This window comes from Bubalus bubalis, chromosome X (genome assembly GCF_019923935.1).
Source record: "Bubalus bubalis isolate 160015118507 breed Murrah chromosome X, NDDB_SH_1, whole genome shotgun sequence".
Taxonomy (NCBI): Eukaryota; Metazoa; Chordata; class Mammalia; order Artiodactyla; family Bovidae; genus Bubalus; species Bubalus bubalis.
This window is the reverse complement of record NC_059181.1, coordinates 6585467-6607172: the sequence shown is the minus strand read 5'-3', so window position 1 is coordinate 6607172 and position 21706 is coordinate 6585467. Positions and strand designations below refer to the sequence as shown.

At 44.8% G+C, this 21706-nt stretch overlaps 1 protein-coding gene across 7 annotated transcripts in view; it reads right to left on the bottom strand.

Moving 5' to 3' along the window:
* Positions 1 to 21706, bottom strand: part of TBL1X (transducin beta like 1 X-linked) — a 247752-nt gene that overhangs the window by 63613 nt on the left and 162433 nt on the right. For 4 of the 7 annotated variants that reach the window (XM_025275792.3, XM_044936984.2, XM_044936982.2 and 1 more), the window contains one exon: positions 8369 to 8456. The exons of 1 other annotated variant lie outside the window; for it this stretch is intronic. The gene's annotated coding sequence lies outside the window, so the exon portion shown is untranslated. The remainder of the gene's footprint in view (positions 1 to 8368; positions 8457 to 21706) is intronic. 2 more of the 7 variants (XM_044936981.2, XM_044936985.2) reach the window with 1 other exon arrangement.

Genomic DNA, 21706 nt, shown 5'->3' with positions numbered 1-21706 from the left:
CAAGCTCACAGTCACTCCAGGGTGGGGAGCATGGTGTTCAGAGTGATATCATCCATGGCAGAAGTTTCTCTCTTAGCAAATCGGTGCCGTTAGGACGCGGTCTTATAACATCCTCTCATGCAGCCCCTTCTGTCGTTCTCCAGGGATGGAAGAAAAAGTCGGTCTGAGGTCTTGTCTCTGCTCTGAGTCTGCTGGCCTGGACACCGGAAGAATGCATCGCGTAAGGTGATCTTCTGGACGAGGCTCAGGGCTCTGGGACTTGATTCCACACGAAGTAAGGGTGCAAAGCCAGAGCTGCTGGAAAATCTGCTATAAATGACCTCATTGCAGCAAGGCGCTTTCACAAATTCTCTGCCGACTGCAATGTAGTAGGGCTCACCTCCTGGCTTCCCTTCTCCATAATAGTGGGGGTAGTTTAGCCGATCAGTTGTGTCCAACTCTATGTGACCCCATGGAATGTAGCCCACCAAGCTCCTCTGACCATGGGATTCTCCAGGCAAGAATATTGGAGTGGGTTGCCATTTCGTCCTCCAGGGGATCTTCCCAACTCAGAGATTGAACCTGGGTCTCCTGTGCTGCAAGTGGATTCTTTACCGACTGAGCCACCAGGGAAGTCCATAACATTGCTCTCTTTTCAAACGGAAACTGTGTTTTCCAGTGGCCAGTTATGAGACTAGAAGTTTAATGTGTGCGTCAACATTTACATATAAATGCTCTTGTACACACTGCTGGAGACTAAGGTGGGGAGGAAGCAAGCCTGTTTCATCAGGTTGCACAGCTGCTCTTCTTGCATTAACTGAAACAAAGCCGCCACGTAACTGGTGGAAAACGACTGCAAACTTTTGTTGTTGTCCAAAGACAGTACTATTCAATAAATGATGGCTTTTACAGTTGGACTTCAGTTATTGCAGAATATACACACAGAATAGATTGGACAGAAAACAAGAAAATGTCAACAGTGGTTTCACCTTCTTTTCTTCCCCCACAGACTTATCTTCATTTTACTAAAGAGTATTTGCATGCTTATTATTCTACAGTGAGAAAAAGAGTCTCCCCAAAGGTAAGATTTTTCACTAATTTTATAGTTATATTTATTTACTTGGGAGCCCAATGGTCCAAAATTATAAACATAATCAAAGAAGTATTCTTTCCTCACCAGAGTTCACATGCCCAGCAGTGGCATGCATGCGTGCTAGCTTGCTTCAGCATGTCTGATTCTTTGCAACCCTATTACCTCAGCCCGCCAGGCTCCTCTGTCCATGGGATTCTCCAGGCAAGAATGCTAGACTGGGTGGCCCTGTTCTCCTCCAGGGGATCTTCCCAACCCAGGGACTTAAACCACGTCTCTGACGTCTCCTGCATTGGCAGGCAGGTTCTTAACCACCAGCGCCACCATTTGAATAAGAGAATGAAGTAACCTAGTAAGACTGCAGTCCTCAAAAGGATTTTCATGACCGGCGATGATGTCCATGATACAGTGCTACATGAAAAAAAAAAAAGGAGGCTTCAAATGGAATGCACGTGTGCCTAAGTTTCATTTTGTACACACACACAAGGCCTCCCCTGGTGGCTCAGTGGGTAAGCAATCTGCCTGCCACGCAGGAGACCCAGGTTCGATCCCTGGGTGGGGAAGATCCCGTGGAGAAAGAAATAGCAATCCACTCCAGTATTCTTGCCTAGAGAATTCCATGGACAGAGGAGCCTGGCAGACTACAGTCCATGGGGTTGCAAATAGTCAGACACGACTTAGCAACTAAACCACACAAACCACACACACACACAAACACACACGTACAAATAATAGGTACCCTCTAAAATGTAAACAGTAAAATAAAATACACCAGTCTCTCCAGGGCTGGGATGATGCTGGACTTAAATCCGTGTACGTGTGGCGTGCCTTTTCAGTATTCCCCTAATTTCCTCCTACAAACGTGAACTGCAGTCACATTCATTAGGATGTAATTAAAATCTGGCAGCGTCTTCAGAAATCAGTATGAGAACAACCCAGCTAAGGAGGAGAGAAATTGGCAGGGTTGAGACAGCAAGGAGAAGGGAGCCTCCTCGGGTTAGAAAAATAATGACGCGCTTCACAGAAATCAAAAAACACCCCCAGGGTGAGGCCTTCAGAAAGGGGCCTTTCTGAGCCTATGTGCCGGCCCGGATTCATTAGTGGCTGGTTGGTTAGCTTTGTTCCGACTCTCTGCACACAGGCACGAAGCATGGAGACGCGAGAGGACGGGACGTCCTGGCCCAGACGTGCGGCCAAGACCACGTGTCCCCCTCCCGAGCAGCCATGGGTCCCCGTCTCGAACCCTCTGAGCCGCACACCCTGCCCACCCCACACTTCTCTGCCTCATCGGGAGGCAGGTCCAGAGGGAAACCTTCCTAAAAAAGTTCACCCCGATGATAGCAAGCCACTGCTAAGTAAGGTCTGCATGGCAGAGAGACAGACACACACATAAGTCCGACAGCACCGTTTCATTTTACAGCCTTCCATCCACGAGGTGAAATGCAAGCTCAGGTGCCCAAGCTTTTGCAGCTAAGTGCCTCGGGAGATATGGACAGCTTCAGTGTAAAAATGCCCTTTCCCTTCTTTGCTGGAGGACGTGGGTCTGCCAGCTAAGGCTTCCGATTAGTCCGTAAATTAATTTACAGACTTTAATTATCTGAGACCAAGGGGCTGGAATGACAGTCTCTGCACTAGGCCCTCTGACAAATCACAGGAATATACACAGGCTGGTTACGAAAGCTCTCAGACACAGTGATTTTAAGCCACATACGCAAGATTTATCTTGGCCTGGATGGTTCTCTTTTCTGTGGTAGGTGGAGTCCTAAGTGAGGTCATCGACTCCTGTAATGTGGTCTCTAGAGTTTTGAAACAAACAAACAAACAAAAAACCCTGTGGCTTTGTCTGTGAATATAAAGGCAGGCGATGCTTTGCCCTCTGAGTTAGCCTGTGTCTCAAAAACCTTGGTGCTAAAATAGGGAGATATTGAGGGCAGGAGGAGAAGGGGGCGACAGAGGATGAGATGGCTGGATGGCATCACCGACTCAATGGACAGGAGCCTGAGTAAACTCCGGGAGTCAGCAATAGACAGGGAGGCTTGGCGTGCTGCAGTCCATGGGGTCTGCAAAGAGTCGGACACGACTGAGCGACCGAACAACGACAACAAAAGTACATTGTGATGCTTCAGCTTTAAATGAGCATGGTGACCCACTCCACTATTCTTGCCTGGGAAATCCCTCAGACAGAGGAGCCTGGTGGGCTACAGTCCATGTGGTCTCCAAGAGTTGGACATGAGTGAACACGCATACACACACAACAACAACACACCACGTAAAAGAAAAATACTAAATGCATCGTGAAGCCGAGTATCCCAAGAGTGTCCTTTGACACTTAAATCAGCAAGCGGAAGGCATTCAGTTTTGTCATCCAACGCTCGGCAGGTGAAATTCCCACAGCCAGAGGAGTGAGCAGATCAAAACACAGAAAGAAATACTGATGGGACCAGGGAGGGGTCGTCAGTCTCGGTACTGTGGACACTCAGGACCACATGGATCTCTGTGATGGGTTCCCCAACGCCCTGGAGGATGATAAACAACATCCCTGGTCTCCACCCACTGGGTGTCAGCAGCAAACATCTTCCTCAAAGGTCTCCAGACATGATCAAATGTCCCCTGGGGAAGGCTCGTAACAGACATCCAGAGCCACACTGCCCATGGAAGGCCCTATAATTCCTAAAGTCCATGAGCAACTGCAGGGTGCTGGCCAAGCAACCACAACTTAGTAATAAAGTGTTAGTCACTTCGACTGTGCCTGACTCTTTACGACCCCATGGACTATAGCCCGCCAGGTTCCTCTGTCCGTGTGGATTCTCCAGGCAAGGAGAATCATGTTCATGGAGGGGGGTTGCCATGCCCTCCTCCAGGGGGATCTTCCCAACCCCGGGATCGTACCCGTGTCTCCTGCCCTGCAGTCGGATTCTTTATCACCTGAGCCACCAGAGAAACCACAATGTGGATGCTGTCTTAAGCTCACCATGGACCTCGCAGAGCTGCATGTCAGAGGCCCTTCAACTCAAAGGTCACAGTCAGAAGACAGAGAAATAAAATGGGTGTCTTTCTTGAGGTCAAGGCTGGCGCACTGCGGCCCACAGGCAGATTCACACGTCGCCCACCTTCCGTAAGGCTTAGGAGCTATCCACGGTGTCTCTGTTTCTAAATGGTTGCAAGGAAAATCAAAACAATCCTATTTTGCCACCCCTGAAATTGCAATGACATTGGAATTCCAGTGCCCGTCGGCTAAGTATTACTGATGTCACTCAGCCACACTCGTTCATCTGTGTATGATCAGTAGCGGTTCTCACAGGGCAAAGGCAGAGGAAAGCAACGGAGACCCCGGGGCCCACAAAGCATCAGCTATCAACATCTACTCTCTGGCCCTTGATGGAAAACGTCTGCCAACCTCACTCCCCCGAAGATTCTCCCCTCTCTACATTAGAACACGCCCGTCTTGTCGTTTTCCAGCCGGAAATCTTCCTGCCTGGGAACCTGAGGGTGATGCCCTAAGAATGTGGATGCTCCTCGGGCATAACCCACTGGTGGTTCTGAAATGAAGAGCCAAGAAGACACCAAAGCCATCATCTGCTGCGTGTCCGTCACTTTCCGAGGCGGGACCTGCTGAAACTAGGCTAAGTCAAACGGGAACAGACCAAGGTCCGTCTGGTCAAAGCTATGGTTTTTCCAGTAGTCCTGTATGAATGGGAGAGTCGGACCATCAAGAAGGCTGAGTACCGAAGTATCGATGCTTTAAAACTGGGGGGCTGGAGAAGACTCTTGAGAGTCCCTTGGATTGCAAGGAGATCCAACCGGTCCATCCTAAGGGAGATCAGTCCTGGGTGTTCATTGGAAGGACTGATGGTGAAGCTGAAACTTCAATCCTTTGGCCACCTGATGCGAAGAGCTGACTCATTGGAAAAGACCCTGATGCTGGGAAAGATTGAAGGCAGGAGGAGAAGGGGACGACAGAGGATGAGATGGTTGGATGGCATCACCGACTCAATGAACATTTGAGTAAACTCTGGGAGATGATGAAGAACAGGGAAGCCTGGCGTGCTGCAGTCCATGGGGTTGCAGAGAGTCACATAGAACTTGGCGAATGAACAACAACAGGAACAGACACGAGCCCTCACTTTCTGACGCCCAGCACTCAGCGCAGAGAGAAAGGGCTGTGATTTGCAGATGACTCTGAAGCTCACGGTCACAGAGGCACCACGGGCACTGTGGTATGTGAGCAGCAATGCCTTTCCCCAGCATAATGCCAAACGAGCATCCGCATGTCGAAATCGCACAGGGAATCATCAACGGCTGCACAAATTTCCAGAGTCACCTGTGAAGCTGAACACCAATGCCCAACTCACAGCAGGAAGTCAATGTGTGCGCTCAATTCAATTCACTCAAAGCTCATGTGTTCCCTGAATACTGAGTGCAGACTCAATCAAGACACGGATGAGCAACAGACCTTCTCGCCCGCCTCTTCCCTCTGACATTTAAACTATGACTCAATTGCGTTTTAAAAATACCGACTGATGGTGCAGCCACTTTGGAAAAGCTGGGATGATTCTTCCAAACGTTAAACAGAGTTACCATAGGACCGAGCGATTCTCCTCTCAGGTACATACCCAAGAGAAAATGAAGGTACACATCCAGATAAAATTTATACACGAATGGTCACGGCAGCGCTCTTCTGAACAACTCAATAAAAGTCAACACAACTCCAATGTCCATCAGCTGCTGCATGGATAAACAGCATACAGTGGTCCATCCATACAAACGGAATATTCTTTGGCCATTAAAAGACTCATGCTACAACCTGAACATCTGATGCCACAGACTCAACCTTTTCTCGTTTTTCATTTTTAAAAAAACCAAACTACCCCTTCCAGATAATTAAGTAAAATATTGAAATTCTAATACAGCTGGCCCTTGAACAAAATGGAGTTTGGGGTGAAAATCCCCTTATAACTACAGGGGGCCCTCCATATCCATGGTTCCTCATCTGTGGATTCACTCACAAACTGTGCACCAGCAGTTAGGTATTTACTGGGGAAAAAAAAAAAAATCCACGTATAAGTGGACCGGTGCAGTTCAAACCCATGGGCCAACGGTACATATTTACCTTGCTACACGTACATGTTTGGTCTTAAACAAAAATACCACATACGATAGTTCCTGTGGTTAAATTTGGGCCTATCATCTTACTTCTGATTGCTTCTCTTTAAAGCAGTACAGCAAAAAATCTTCTGCAAATTTCCATCTTTTATGTTTTTAAAAATAACAAAACTTCTATCAGTGTTTTTTTTTTTTTTTTTTCATTAAAACAAAGAACCAGAAAACACAAAAAAATAAAGGATAAAATCAAACCCTAAAAGTCCATCTTCCAAAATATTAACTGTCCTTCTTCTTGATAGAGGGTGGAGAGGGGAACCATCAGCTTTAGGTTGAGATGTGGGCTTCAACTCTGGTTTTTCATTTTTTGGGGGGGGTCATAAGGCTTTTGGGATCATAGTTCCCTGACCAGGGATGGAACCCACGCCTCCTGTAATGGAAAGTGCAGAGTCCTAACCGCTGGAACCACAAGGAACTCCCTGGGTTTCCATTCTTGATGTCTGTGCATCTATGATTGTTTGGTTTCTTCCTCTGGGTATACCTTATCATCGCACTAGATCTATCGATAGTAAGCTACATGTTTTTCTAATAACTTTCAAGGTTAAGTAGGAAATCAATTTGCAGATAGACAAATTATATTAAGAAACTAACAAAGCAAAGAATTAAGATACAGAAGCCAAATAAGATACAGCCTCATGCCCTCAATTATAATCAATTTTGCTGCTTAATTTTAATTCATAATGGTGATGAGAGGGATTGATTTTAGAAGCTGTCATCTGCTCCAAAAAGTTTAAAATAGCTGGTTCCATATTCAGCTTCATGTTCAGTTCAGTACAGTAGTATCCAACTCTTTGCGACCCCATGGACTGCAGCACTCCAGGCCTCCCTGTCTATCACCAACACCCAGAGTTTGCTCAAACTCATGTCCATCGAGTCGGTGAGGCCATCCAACCATCTCATCCTCTGTTGTCCCCTTCTCCTCCTGCCTTCCATCTTTCCCAGCATCAGGGACTTTCCCAATGAGTCAGTTCTTGGAATCAGGTGGCCAAAGTATTGGACTTTCAGCTTCAGCATCAGTCCTTGCAATGAATATTCAGGACTGATTTCCTTTAGAATGGACTGGTTTGATTTCCTTGCAGTCCAAGGGACTCTCAAAAGTCTTCTCCAACACCACAGTTCCAAAGCATCCATTCTTTGGTGCTCAGCTTTCTTTATGGTTCAATTCTCCCATCCATACATGACTACTGAACACACCATAGCTTTGACTAGACGAACCTTTGTTGGCAATGTCCCTGCTTTTTAATATACTGTCTAGGTTGGCCATAGCTTTTCTCCCAAGGAGCAAGCCTCTTTTAATTTCATGGTTGCAGTCACCATCTACAGTGATTTTGGAGCCCAAGAAAATAAAGTCTCTCACTGTTTCCACTGTTTCCCCACCTATCTGCCATGAAATGATGGGACCAGATGCTGTGACCTTCATTTTCTGAATGTTGAGTTTTAAGCCAACTTTTTCACTCTCCTCTTTCACTTTCATCAAGAGGCTCTTTAGTTCTTCACTTTCTGCCATAAGCATGATGTCATCTGCGTATCTAAGGTTATTGATATTTCTCCCGGCAATCTTGATTCCAGCTTGTGCTTCATCCAGCCTGGCATTTCGCATGATGTACTCTGCATATAAGCTAAATAATCAGGGTGACAATATACAGCCTTGAAGTACTCCTTTCCCAGATTGGAACCAGTCCACTGTTCCATGTCTGGTTTTAACTGTCTGCTTCTTGACCTGCATACAGATTTCTCAGGAGCCAGGTATGGTGGTCTGGTATTCCCATCTCTGTAAGAATTTCCCAAAATACTTAGAAGGTAAAAAAGCCCAATTCATCTTAAAGAATCAAGTAAGTAGCACATCATTATTTAATAATGCTTTGTCTATTACCTTCATAGAGAAGGAAATGGCAACCTACTCCAGTATTCGTGCCTGGAGAATCCCATGGACAGAGGAGCCTGGTGGGCTACAGTCCACTGGGTCGCAAAGAGTCAGACATGACTTAGCGATTAAACAACAATTACCTTGAACTTCAGCAAGAAGAAAGACCTCAGACATATATCATTTTAAAACAGAAGGTGTTCAGTTTTGGCAAAATGCAGTTCTGTTTGAAACGAATTTCAGGTAGAGAACAAAGATCAAACGCAGGGGTGTACCTTTAGGGTGACTTCATGTGTAGACCTCTGAACCAGTGGGCTCCCAGCACCCGATCATAGGAACTGCCAAGTGTGTGTTGGGACCTGCCTGGTGAGAAACAAGGAGATTGAAAAAAAGAACAACAACAACAACCACCAAAATAAACCTGAAAATTCTTTGGGAATTGTTCAGCTTTGATCTCTCCTGTTCTTCTTTTCCTTTGTCAATCTCAAACACGTTTTACTGTTTCATACCCTCTATCTTCAACTTTTACCCAAACTGTGCAGTTTTATTTGCAAGGTAAAAAGGGAGGTAATTAAAACCAGCCATCAGCATTATGGTACATGCAGAGATTTACAAGGAAAACGTCTCAAAGTAAATAACATTGGTTTGAATGCAGACAAGGGTTCTGCTATCATTCAATGATAATGAACGCCCACGTGAAACATCTTTGTTTTAGGGAATGTATCATATAAAATCAATAAATTAAACTGTACACGCCCTAAAGAGAAGAAAGATGCTTCACAGAAAGTTGATAAACAGTGCTTGGGCCAATGTTACAATAATGACGCCATGCATGCATGTGTGTAGATATGCACTCAGCTATGTGCTCATGCAAACAGGGAAACATTAGAATCATTCCCCCCCTCCCCCCTTCGGCTTCCTAATATAAAGCAAAAGGAAGCCCTGACTACTAGGTCTCAAGTTTTCCGCTGTTATTCTCCTACATTTCCATTTCAGAGCAGTTCTGTATTTGCACAGATTTCTAAAGAAGCCAGGGGTATATCTCACAAGATAACCCTTCATATCACAAACTTGCTTTTTTCAGTCAACATAAATACAAAGCAGTCAACCAGCATCTATTTAGGGATATGTACCTCCTTCCTTACAAAATGTCTTTGGTTGTGAGTGAATCCAGGCTCCTACAGGGTTTAAATTATCCACACGCTCAAAAACTGAGGAAATTAAATGACTACCACTTTCTGTAAATTCTTGTTCCATAGTCTTAAGTGATATAAAAAGGTGCCAGGTTTAATGTAATTCAAATTCAGAAGCAGGGCTATGAATGAAGCTGTTTCTTATTAGTGAATTAATCAGAACCTCTTGAAACGTTTTTAAGGAAATTCAAGGAAATTATTCCCACTGAGCTATGTTTATACTTACACTGTTCAAAGAAAGGAGATTAAAAAGATTCTATAAGCAGGTTCATAGGCCGTTAAGTTTCATTACAGTATATTTTTAAAACATCATAAGGATCTGTAAGATGAAAGTAATAACCAGAAAAACTGAAAAAAAAAAAAAAAAAAAAATCTACCGCTGAAGGAAAATAAGATTTAAACAAATCTCTGCAGTTGTTTGAATAGACATTTAACGGCATTAGACTGAAGCAGGGACAAGGGAATATGGACTTTTCTTATAAAATAAAAATGCATTTCATTATGAAATAAATTCTGTAGTAGAGATGAAATAGGACAATACTCCTGAGAGTAACCTGACGCAGAAAGCAATTGACTATTTCCAGAACTGTGTTGTAAACCCAAAATAGCCTTCTGATGAGACTGCTAAATACCGTAAAGTATCAAAATATGAGCAGATGTCACCACAATAAGCCCCCAATTGCTTGAAAATTAAAACATTAAAATCCACAATAATTCAATTAGGCAATTAATATATAAACAGCTCTTATTACAAGCTGTTCAGGAAAAGAAAAAAGCTTCAGTATTTAGTATTTGGACCTATTCTTTGGTCCAAAACAGATGGTAACTCACAAATTGAAGGTTATCTTTGATATAAGTTGTTAAATTCAATAAGAGTAATTAACATCATCTGTGTGTTATAAACACACAAAACATGTGAAATATGACTTTGGTTAATGACATTCTGGTTATGCAACATGACAAATTAATTAGTTCACTGCTAAAAATAAGAAGTTAAAGTGAGAAATCTGACCTTCCAATACCTTGTCATTCCTGATTTTCCCATTATGAACAACCAAAGAGAACCACTATCCATAAGCCGTGCTGGCAAGAATTCATGGGACTGAAAAATATTTGTGGGATATGCAAATGACTTTAACAAATGCAATATATTCCTTAATTCTCAAAGGTAAACATTCAACGAAAGTGACAACGTGAGTCCCTCAGGCATGTCCGATTCTTTGTGACCCCACAGACTGCAGCCCGCCAAGCTCCTCTGTCCGTGGAATTCTCCAGGTAAGAATCCTGCAATGGGTTGCCATTCCCTTCTCCAGGGGATCTTCCCAACCCAGGGAATGAACCCAGGTCTCCTGCATAGTAGACAGATTCTTTACCGACTGAGCCAAGTAACCCGTAATAAAAACATGGAAGCATCGTGGCACGTCCACGGTGGTAACACAGGTGCTTTCAACCAGGGGTGGCTGTGTCCTCTGCCCCAGGGGACTCCAGGATATTAGGCAATGTCTGCAAACATTTTTCACTGTCACAACCGGAGGAGGGACACAACTGGCATAGCATTAAGCATCTACAACTCACAGAACAGTCTTCCACACAGTGGACAGATCAGGCCCCCAAATGCTACGAATACCCAGAAACTACATTTTAATGGGACAGACTTTAGTGTTACGTAGGTTAGACTAGGGAAACAGAGTCCAAGATGCTAGTCAGAGGAAGGGACAACTAGAAGAACCACGTGCAGGGCAGACAAAGGAAAGGAAAAAGCCTATGAAAAAGAAAACTTGAGGCCTGGAATAAGAAGCTCTGGAGGGGGAAGAAGCCTAACACGCCCCTTTCCCTGATTGGCTTGACCATACACCCTAATTGCATTCCCTTCCCTGATTGGTTGCAGATACAAGCCCTATTTTGCAAGGGGAAATAGCCAAAGGAGCCCAAGGAACTGCCAAGGGGAAGAGAAAAACGTATACAAAGGGAAACCTAAAAATGAGACTAGACCACTCCAACAGGTGTGGGTTCACTCTCCTGTCTGAAGACTGTCCTGTGTGTGGCTTGCTTAATAAATCCTGCCTGCTTGAGCTGTGTTGGTCTGTCATTTTAATTCTTTCCTACGAAGAGGCAAGAATGGAGGGGAAAAAACCTACTTGACAGTAGACTAAGTAGACACTTTTCTTTGTGACTTCTGCCTTATTCTTACTGTGCCATATTAGAAGTAACGCTTTCACACGGGCCTTAGATGCAGAAAGGAATACCTAGGGGACACTTTAGCATAGACTGTCACAATCTAAAACGGGTTACCGAGGTCAATTACGGATTCTGTATAGAGAAAATGGTTCACTAAGAGACACAAAAACATCAGATATCCAACTGAAAATAATTCAAGGCATTCAGTGAATTAAGAGCATGGGAATAACAATGAATTCTGATAAGTGGGGGCTTCCATTGCAGGGGGCACATTTCCTGGTAAGGGGACTAGGATCCCATATGCTTCGAAGCATAGCCAAAAAAAAAAAAAAATTCTGATAAAAAATATTTAAGAGCAATGAAGCAAAATAATAACTATTACAGAGAGAAAGTCTCTGGAAAAAATAGGAATACCAAAACATTCAAGGTTCAGCAGATAATCCCATCACTTAATGAGGTACAAATGAAAGCAAGAAGAAACTGCATCATTCATTTGAAAGAAGACTATCCATGTTTGCAAAAAAAGAGAAATGGCTTTAACAAAATAAAATTGAAATTTGAGTGGAAGGGCTTGAAAATCAAGTATAAAAGATTATGAGAGGAAATTTATAGGCTTATTCTTTTATGTAAATACATGTAACATGTAAACGTTTTCTATAATAAAAAGAGTCCTGAAAAAAGTTTAGCAAAATGTTGAAAATTTCTGATGCTTTGTAATGAATACTTGGAAGTCCATTATTCTCTTCATTTCTTAGTATGTTTGAAATCTGCCAGAGTAAAATGGTTTTTAAAAAAAAATTCACATTAAAAGATCTGTGAACTTATTGATTTGCCCTTGTTACTTATGAGGCTGTAAGCTACTTTGAAAGCAAGAACAATGCCTTCTACCATCTCTTTATACTTCACTGTGGCTAGTGTACTACTCTACATTCAGGGATAAACAGCTCATCAGGGTCAGTTGAAATGTTAAAAACAAAATGTCTTTTTTGGGGGGAGCTATGGAAAATGCCATGGATGGAGGAGCCTGGTGGGCTGCAGTCCATGGGGGTCGCTAAGAGTTGGACACGACTAAGCGACTTCACTTTCACTTTTCACTTTCATGCACTGGAGAAGAAAATGGCAGCCCACTCCAGTGTTCTTGCCTGGACAATCCCAGGGACGGGGGAGCCTGGTGGGCTTGCCGTCTATGGGGTCGCACAGAGTCGGACACGACTGAAGCGACTTAGCAGCAGCAGCAGCAGATACAGTTAAGTGCCTTCTAGCTCTGAGATTCCACGGTATCAAGTTTCAATTTATCTGCTTATGCTTAACTCTTAACTCACCAAGATATCAAAAATTACCTGGCCAGGTGATCAAGTCACATGTTAAGTCTTTTCCAAAGCACAGGTGAAGAGATTCCAAGTTTGGCTTGTTTTTTGCAATCACAAACCAGCAGAGTAAAGAGAGAAGGAAGCAACCTTTGCAACACTGTCAGGGGTCTAACACCCTGATTTCAAGCAGTTTATGTCTGAGTTCCCTCCAATAGTCACTTAAACGTCCATGATTAACGAGAAAGTAGAAAAGAGCCTCCCAGAGGAAAGGGCCAGGGAACTGGAGCTTTGAGAAAAGACTAACACGTGACTTGATGACTGCTGCATTGGAAAACCGAGAGGAAAGAGGAAGTGAACTCACAAGATTTTTTGCACAAGTAAAGGAAACCGTAAACGAAACAAAAAGAAAACCTACAGGTTGGGTTGCAATTCAACAGGACTCGGTTTCCAAAACACACGAATAGCTCATACAACTCAGTAACAGAAAACCAAACAACTCCACCAAAAAAACTGCCAGAAGACCAAAGTAGATACTCCTCCAAAGAAGACATACAGATAGCCAATGAGCACCTGAGAAGACGCTCGATGTTGCTCATCACTGGACAAATTCAAATCAAAACTACAACGATGCATCACCTCACACAGGTCCGCATGGCCATCACCAAAAAGTCTACAGAAATAGACGCTGGAGAGGGTGTGCAGAAAAGGCAACTCTCGTACGCTGTTGGCAGAAATGCATTTGGTATGGCCCCTAAGAAGAATGGTAAGGAGGCCCCTTAAAAAAACTCAAAGTAGAATTACCATAGGATTCAGCAATCCCACTCCTGGTTATGCTGCTGCTGCTGCTGCTAAGTCGCTTCAGGCGTGTCCAACTCTGTGCGACCCCACAGATGGTAGCCTGGGTATGTATCTAGAGAAAACCCTAATTCTAAGAGATACATGCACCCAAATATTCACAGAAGCACTTTGCACAATAGCTAGGACGTGGAAGCAGCCTACATGTTCAATGACAGATGAAATGGTAAAGGTGTGGGATGTTGTGTTTAGTCGATAAATTGTATCCGACTCTTCTGTGACCCTATGGACTGTAGCCACCAGGCTCCTTTGTCCATGGGATTCTCCAAGCAAGAACACTTGAGTGCGTTGCCATTTCCTCCTGCAAGGGATCGTTCTGACCCGGGGATCCAATCCATGTCACCAGCATTTGCACGTGGATTCTTTACCAATGAGCCACCTGGGAAGCCCCAAAGGTGTGGTGTGTGTATATATATGTGTGTGTGTGTGTGTGTGACTCAGGTTTATCTAACTCTTTGTAACCCCATACACTGGGGGAGCCTGCCAGGCTCCTCTGTCCATGGGATTCTCCAGGCAAGAATACGATAGTGGGTTGCCATGCCCTTCTCCAATATATCCATATCCATCTATACATATATATACACATATACATACATATAATGGAATATTACTCAGACATAAAAAAGGATGAAATAATACTATTTTCAACAACATGAATGGACCTAGAGGTTATTGTATGAAGTCAGACAAAGGCAAACTCATCACTTACATGTGGAACCTAAAATACGACACAAACAAGCTTAGTTACAAACCAGAAAGAGACTCATAGACATAGAAAACAGATTTATGGTTACCAAGGGAGATTGGGGACGGGATAAGCTAGGACTTTAGGACTAGCAGACACATGCCACTATACATAAATCAGATAAAAAACAAGGTCTTTCCGTGAACTACGGGAACTACAGTTAATATCATATAATAAGCTATAATGAAAAAGAAAACTAACCATCAAAACGGTTTATACATAGCTGCATCTACTGTGGATCTGTTCTAAGTGCTTTGAAGTTATGTAATCCTGCTAATAAATAATGACAGAATCCTTCCTACCTAATGTCACAATATGCTTCCATCGAGGAACCCAGGTACCCCACGAGCAGTGTCAGACCAGGGGTTCACACACAGCAAGTCATCACTTTCTTGTCATGATGCCTTCCTGGCTCCAAGCTGCAGGCAGCAGAAATTTTGTGAATTGCTGTCCTTCTCTAGGGGCTTCCCTGGTGGATCAGCTGGTAAAAAATCCAACTGCGATGCAGGAGACCTGGGTTCCATTCCTGGGTTGGGAAGACACCCTGGAGAAGGGAACGGCTACCCACTCCAGTATTCTGCCCTGGAGAATCCCACAGACTGTATAGTCCATGGGGTCGCAAAGAGTCGGACACAACTGAGTGACTTTCACTTTCACTTTCCTTCTCTAGCTTGTCTGTGTACCTAGGTATTCACCTAGAAAATGACACTCCGTGCTCAGGATGTAACTTTCCCAAACTTTAACTTTTCAGACACATGCTGAGATGTTCCTGACGACTTCCTGACAGATTTTGAATACACCAGTTGCTAGACATTCTAATAAACAGAGGTTCTCCTGCTGAAGACTATAGATTCCCCCAAAGAAATATGAAACCAACGTGCATTTCTCTAGACTCTGGAAGGCTGCTAGCTAAACATGACAGCGCTTGACGAAAATGAATGCAAGTATGCCAAGGTGGTAATGACTTACAAAAGTAAACTCGACTTTTAATATCATAATAGTGTCAAGAAGTAGGGCAGTTCTACATGCACCTTTACCCACTGGGAATTAAAATCAGGCCATGATCCTCACGTCTCTTTTCACTCATCGAACTAGGAACACGGGTATCGTGAGGTGAGAGGTCACAGTGCATTAATCGGTTCCTCATCTCCTATCATTACATTCCTCTTTGAAAACCATTCATTTATGGGATACTCTTTATTTAGATGGATTAATTATTTTTTGTCACTATACTAAAAGGGTACCCAATGCACTTTATAGGTAAACTGGCAGACAAGAGTAAAGGGATCCGTTCTCTGTTGAGAGTTCTATTTATGACACACACACACAAAGATTCTGGGCTGTTTTGTTCATGATAAACACTAATTACGTACATGAATTTCAAGGGGAAGAAAAGGGAAGGAAGGAAGAGGAAGGAAGGGGAAAGGGAAGGAAGGATTGGGAAGGAAGGGGGAGGAAGGGAGAGGAAGGAAGAGGAAGGAATTCGAAGGAAGGAAGGGGAAGGAAGGGAGAGGAAGGAAGAGGAAGGAATTCGAAGGAAGGAAGGGGAAGGAAGGGGGAGGAAGGGGAAGGAAGGAAGAGGGAGGAAGGGGAAGGAACTGGAAGGAAGGAAGAAGGAAGGAAGGGGAAGGAAGGAAAGGGAAGGAATTTGAAGGAAGGGGAAGGAAGGAAGAGGGAAGGAAGGGGAAAGAAGGAAGGGGAGGAAGGGGAAGGAAGGAAGAGGAAGGAAGGGAGAGGAAGAAGAGGAAGGAATTCAAAGGAAGGAAGGGGAAGGAAGGAAGGGGGAGGAAGGAAAGGGAAGGAATGTGAAGGAAGGAAGGGGAAGGAAGGAAGAGGGAAGGAAGGGGAAAGAAGGAAGGGGGAGGAAGGGGAAGGAAGGGGAAGGAAGGAAGAGGAAGGAAGGGAGAGGAAGGAAGAGGAAGGAATTCAAAGGAAGGATGGGGAGGAAGGAAGGGGAGGAAGGGGAAGGAACTGGAAGGAAGGAAGGGGAAGGAAGGGAGAGGAAGGGGAAGGAAGGAAGGGGAAGGAATTCAAAGGAAGGAAGGGGAAGGAAGGAAGAGGAAGGGGAAGGAAGGAAGGGGAAGGAATTGGAAGTAAGGAAGGAAGAGGAAGGAAGGGGAAGGAAGGAAGAGGAAGGAAGGAAGGCAGAGGAAGGGGAAGGAATTGGAAGTAAGGAAGGGAGAGGAAGGAAGGGGAAGGGAGGAAGAGGAAGGAAGAGAGAGGAAGAAAGGGGAAGGAAGGAAGAGGAAGGAAGGAGAAGGAATTTGAAGGAAGGAAGGGGAAGGAATTTGAAGGAAGGAGGGGGAAGGAAGGGAGAGGAATGAAGGGGAAGGAATTGGAAGGAAGGGGAAGGAAGGGAGAGGAAGGGGAAGGAATTGGAAGGAAGGAAGGGAGAGGAAGGGGAAGGAAGGAAGAGGAAGGAGGAGGAAAGAAGGGGGAGGAAGGGGAAGGAATTGGAAGGAAGGAAGGGGAAGGAAGGGAGAGGAAGGAAGGGGAAGGAATTGGAAGGAAGGAAGAGGAAGGAAGGGGAAGGAAGGAAGAGGAAGGAAGGGGGAGGAAGAGGAAGGAATTGGAAGGAAGGGGAAGGAAGAGGAAGGAAGGGGAAGGAAAGGAGAGGAAGGAAGGGGAAGGAAGAGGAAGGAAGGGCAAGGAAGGAAGGGGAAGGAAGAGGAAGGAAGGGCAAGGAAGGAAGGGGAAGGAAGGGGGAGGAAGGGGAAGGAAGGGGAAGGAAGGGAGAGGAAGGAAGGGGAAGGAAGGGAGAGGAAGGGGAAGGAAGGAAGGGGAAGGAAGGAAGAGGAAGGGGAAGGAAGGAAGGAAGGTGGAGGAAGGGGAAGGAATTGGAAGTAAGGAAGGGGAAGGAAGGTGAAGGGAGGAAGAGGAAGGAAGGGGAAGGAAGGGAGAGGAAGAAAGGGGAAGGAAGGAAGAGGAAGGAAGGAGAAGGAATTTGGGGGGAGGAAGGGGAAGGAATTGGAACACGGGAAGGGGAAGGAAGGAAGAGGAAGGAAGGAAAGGGAAGGAATTCGAAGGAAGAAGAGGAAGGAATTTGAAGGAAGGAAGGGGAAGGAAGGGAGAGGAATGAAGGGGAAGGAATTGGAAGGAAGGAAGGGGAAGGAATTTGGGGGGAGGAAGGGGAAGGAATTGGAACACGGGAAGGGGAAGGAAGGAAGAGGAAGGAAGGAAAGGGAAGGAATTCGAAGGAAGAAGGGGAAGGAATTTGAAGGAAGGAAGGGGAAGGAAGGGAGAGGAATGAAGGGGAAGGAAGGGAGAGGAATGAAGGGGAAGGAAGGGAGAGAGAGGAAGGGGAAGGAATTGGAAGGAAGGAAGGGGAAGGAAGAGGAAGGAAGGGGAAGGAACAAAGAGGAAGGAATTCAAAGGAAGGAAGGGGGAGGAAGGGGAAGGAAGGCAGAGGAAGGGGAAGGAATTCGAAGGAAGGAAGGGGAAGGAAGGAAGAGGGAAGGAAGGGGAAGGAATTTGAAGGAAGGAAGGGGAAGGAAGGAAGAGGAAGGAAGGGGAAGGAATTGGAAGGAAGGAGGGGGAAGGAAGGGAGAGGAAGGAAGGGGAAGGAAGGAAGGGGAAGGAATTGGAAGGAAGGAAGGGGAAGGAAGGAAGAGGAAGGAATTCAAAGGAAGGAAGGGGGAGGAAGGGGGAGGAAGGGGGAGGAAGGGGAAGGAAGGGGAAGGAAGGAAGGGGAAGGAAGGAAGGGGGAGGAAGGGGGAGGAAGGGGAAGGAAGGGGAAGGAAGGAAGGGGAAGGAAGGAAGGGGGAGGAAAGGGAAGGAATTGAAAGGAAGGAAGGGGAAGGAAGGAAGAGGGAAGGAAGGGGAAGGAAGGAAAAGGAAGGAAAGAGAAGGAATTCGAAGGAAGGGGAAAGAAGGAAGAAGGAAGGGGCAGGAAGGAAGAGGGAAGGAAGGGGAAGGAATTGGAAGGAAGGGGAAGGAAGGGAGAGGAAGGAAGGGGAAGAAAGGGGGAGGAAAGGGAAGGAATTGGAAGGAAGGAAGGGGAAGGAAGGGAGAGGAAGGGGAAGGAAGGAAGAGGAAGGAAGGGGGAGGAAGGGGAAGGAATTGGAAGGAAGGGGAAGGAAGGGAGAGGAAGGAAGGGGAAGGAAGGAAGACGAAGGAAGGAGAAGGAATTTGAAGGAAGGAAGGGGAAGGAAGGAAGGGGGAGGAAGGGGAAGGAATTGGAAGGAAGGAAGGGGAAGGAAAGAAAGGGAAGGAATTCGAGGGAAGGAAGGGGAAGGAAGGGAGAGGAAGGAAGGGGAAGGAAGGGGGAGGAAGGGGAAGGAAGAGGAAGGAAGGGGAAGGAAGGGAGAGGAAGGGGGAGGAAGGAAGGGCATGGAAGCAGGAGGAAGGAACAGGAAGGAATTGGAAGGAAGGAAGGGGAAGGAAAGGGGATGAAGGAAGGGGAAGGAAGGGAGGAAGGGGGAAGCTTGGTGTTTTGCATCCTCGATTAAAAGGCCCAGGCATTTCAACAAAGCCCCCTAGTACACACGGAGTGCATCTCACACGCAGAGACAGCAGGAGCAACGCTGCAGGGTCCTTCACAGGGATGCACCTGTATGTCTCTATTATTTCTCTAACTAGGCTACTCTGCTGACAATCCTCCCCTTTTCTGAAACCGAGTTTAAAAATCGGGAGATAGTCAGGATATGACGACCAAAGAGGGAAAAGTTCTAGACTGGTAAAGCAGGGGTGAGCACCCTTTCTCTGCAGGAATCTTGGATCCTTGACACCCAAACTGAGTCTGCTACAACTGCTCACGTCTGCTTTAGCTCTAAAACAGATGCAGACGGTACATAAATGGGTGTTGGGTGTGCTTCAACACAACTTTAAAAAAAATAGATTGCAGGTGGGGTTGGCCTATAGGTAGGAGTCTGCCGATCCCTGCCTGAGGGCAGTATCAGTGAAAGTCTTTCAGTCGTCTCTGACTCTTTGCGACCCCATGGACTACACAGTCCATGAGATTCTCCAGGCCAGAATACTGGAGTGGGTAGACTTTCCCTTCTCCAGCGGATCTTCCCGACCCAGGAATCTTACCAGGGTCTCCTGAATTGCAGGCAGATTCTTCACCCACTGAGCTGTCAGGGAAGCCCAAGGCAATATCATGCTCATTTTATTAAGGTGTGTACTCCAAACTTCTTTTTTTTTTTTTAATTATTTAATTTTATTTTATTTTTAAACTTTACAAAATTGTATTAGTTTTGCCAAATATCAAAATGAATCCGCCACAGGTATACATGTGTTCCCCATCCTGAACCCTCCTCCCTCCTCCCTCCCCATACCATCCCTCTGGGTCGTCCCAGTGCACTAGCCCCAAGCAGCCAGTATCGTGCATCGAACCTGGACTGGCAACTCATTTCATACATGATATTTTACATGTTTCAATGCCATTCTCCCAAATCTTCCCACCCTCTCCTTCTCCCACAGAGTCCATAAGACTGTTCTATACATCAGTGTCTCTTTTGCTGTCTCGTACACTGGGTTATTGTTACCATCTTTCTAAACTCCATATATATGCGTTAGTATACTGTATTGGTGTTTTTCCTTCTGGCTTACTTCACTCTGTATAATAGGCTCCAGTTTCATCCACCTCATTAGAGCTGACTCAAATGTATTCTTTTTAATGGCTGAGTAATACTCCATTGTGTATATGTACCACTGCTTTCTTATCCATTCATCTGCTGATGGACATCTAGGTTGCTTCCATGTCCTGGCTATTATAAACAGTGCTGCGATGAACATTGGGGTACATGTGTCTCTTTCCCTTCTGGTTTCCTCAGTGTGTATGCCCAGCAGTGGGATTGCTGGATCATAAGATAGTTCTATTTGCAGTTTTTTAAGGAATCTCCACACTGTTCTCCATAGTGGCTGTACTAGTTTGCATTCCCACCAACAGTGTAAGAGGGTTCCCTTTTCTCCACACCCTCTCCAGCATTTATTATTTGTAGACTTTTGGATCGCAGCCATTCTGATTGGTGTGAAATGGTACCTCATAGTGGTTTTGATTTGCATTTCTCTGATAATGAGTGATGTTGAGCATCTTTTCATGTGTTTGTTAGCCATCTGTATGTCGTCTTTGGAGAAATGTCTATTTAGTTCTTTGGCCCATTTTTTGATTGGGTAATTTATTTTTCTGGAGTTGAGCTGTAAGAGTTGCTTGTATATTTTTGAGATTAGTTGTTTGTCAGTTGCTTCATTTGCTATTATTTTCTCCCATTCTGAAGGCTGTCTTTTCACCTTGCTAATAGTTTCCTTTGATGTGCAGAAGCTTTTAAGGTTAATTAGGTCCCATTTGTTTATTTTTGCTTTTATTTCCAATATTCTGGGAGGTGGGTCATAGAGGATCCTGCTGTGATGTTATGTCGGAGAGTGTTTTGCCTATGTTCTCCTCTAGGAGTTTTATAGTTCTGGTCTTACATTTAGATCTTTAATCCATTTTGAGTTTATTTTTGTGTATGGTGTTAGAAAGTGTTCTAGTTTCATTCTTTTACAAGTGGTTGACCAGATTTCCCAGCATCACTTGTTAAAGAGATTGCCTTTAATCCATTGTATATTCTTGCCTCCTTTGTCAAAGATAAGGTGTCCATATGTGCGTGGATTTATCTCTGGGCTTTCTATTTTGTTCCATTGATCTATATTTCTGTCTTTGTGCCAGTACCATACTGTCTTGATGACTGTGGCTTTGTAGTAGAGCCTGAAGTCAGGTAGGTTGATTCCTCCAGTTCCATTCTTCTTTCTCAAGATCGCTTTGGCTATTCTAGGTTTTTTGTATTTCCATACAAATTGTGAAATTATTTGTTCTAGCTCTGTGAAGAATACTGTTGGTAGCTTGATAGGGATTGCATTGAATCTATAAATTGCTTTGGGTAGTATACTCATTTTTGCTATATTGATTCTTCCAATCCATGAACATGGTATGTTTCTCCATATGTTAGTGTCCTCTTTGATTTCTTTCACCAGTGTTTTATAGTTTTCTATATATAGGTCTTTAGTTTCTTTAGGTAGATATATTCCTAAGTATTTTATTCTTCCGTTGCAATGGTGAATGGAATTGTTTCCTTAATTTCTCTTTCTGTTTTCTCATTATTAGTGTATGTACTCCAAACTTCTTGTGTGCATGTGCGCAGAGGCACTTCAGTTGGGTCTGACTCTTTGCGACCCCGTGGACTGTAGCCCGCCAGGCTCCTCCATCCATGGGATTCTCCATGCAAGAACACTGGAGTGGGTTGCCATGCCTTCTTCCAGGGGATCTTCCCAACCCGGGGATCGAACCCACGTCTCTTATGTCTCCTGCACTGGCAGATGGGTTCTTTATGCCCCCTGGCAAGACGACCCATA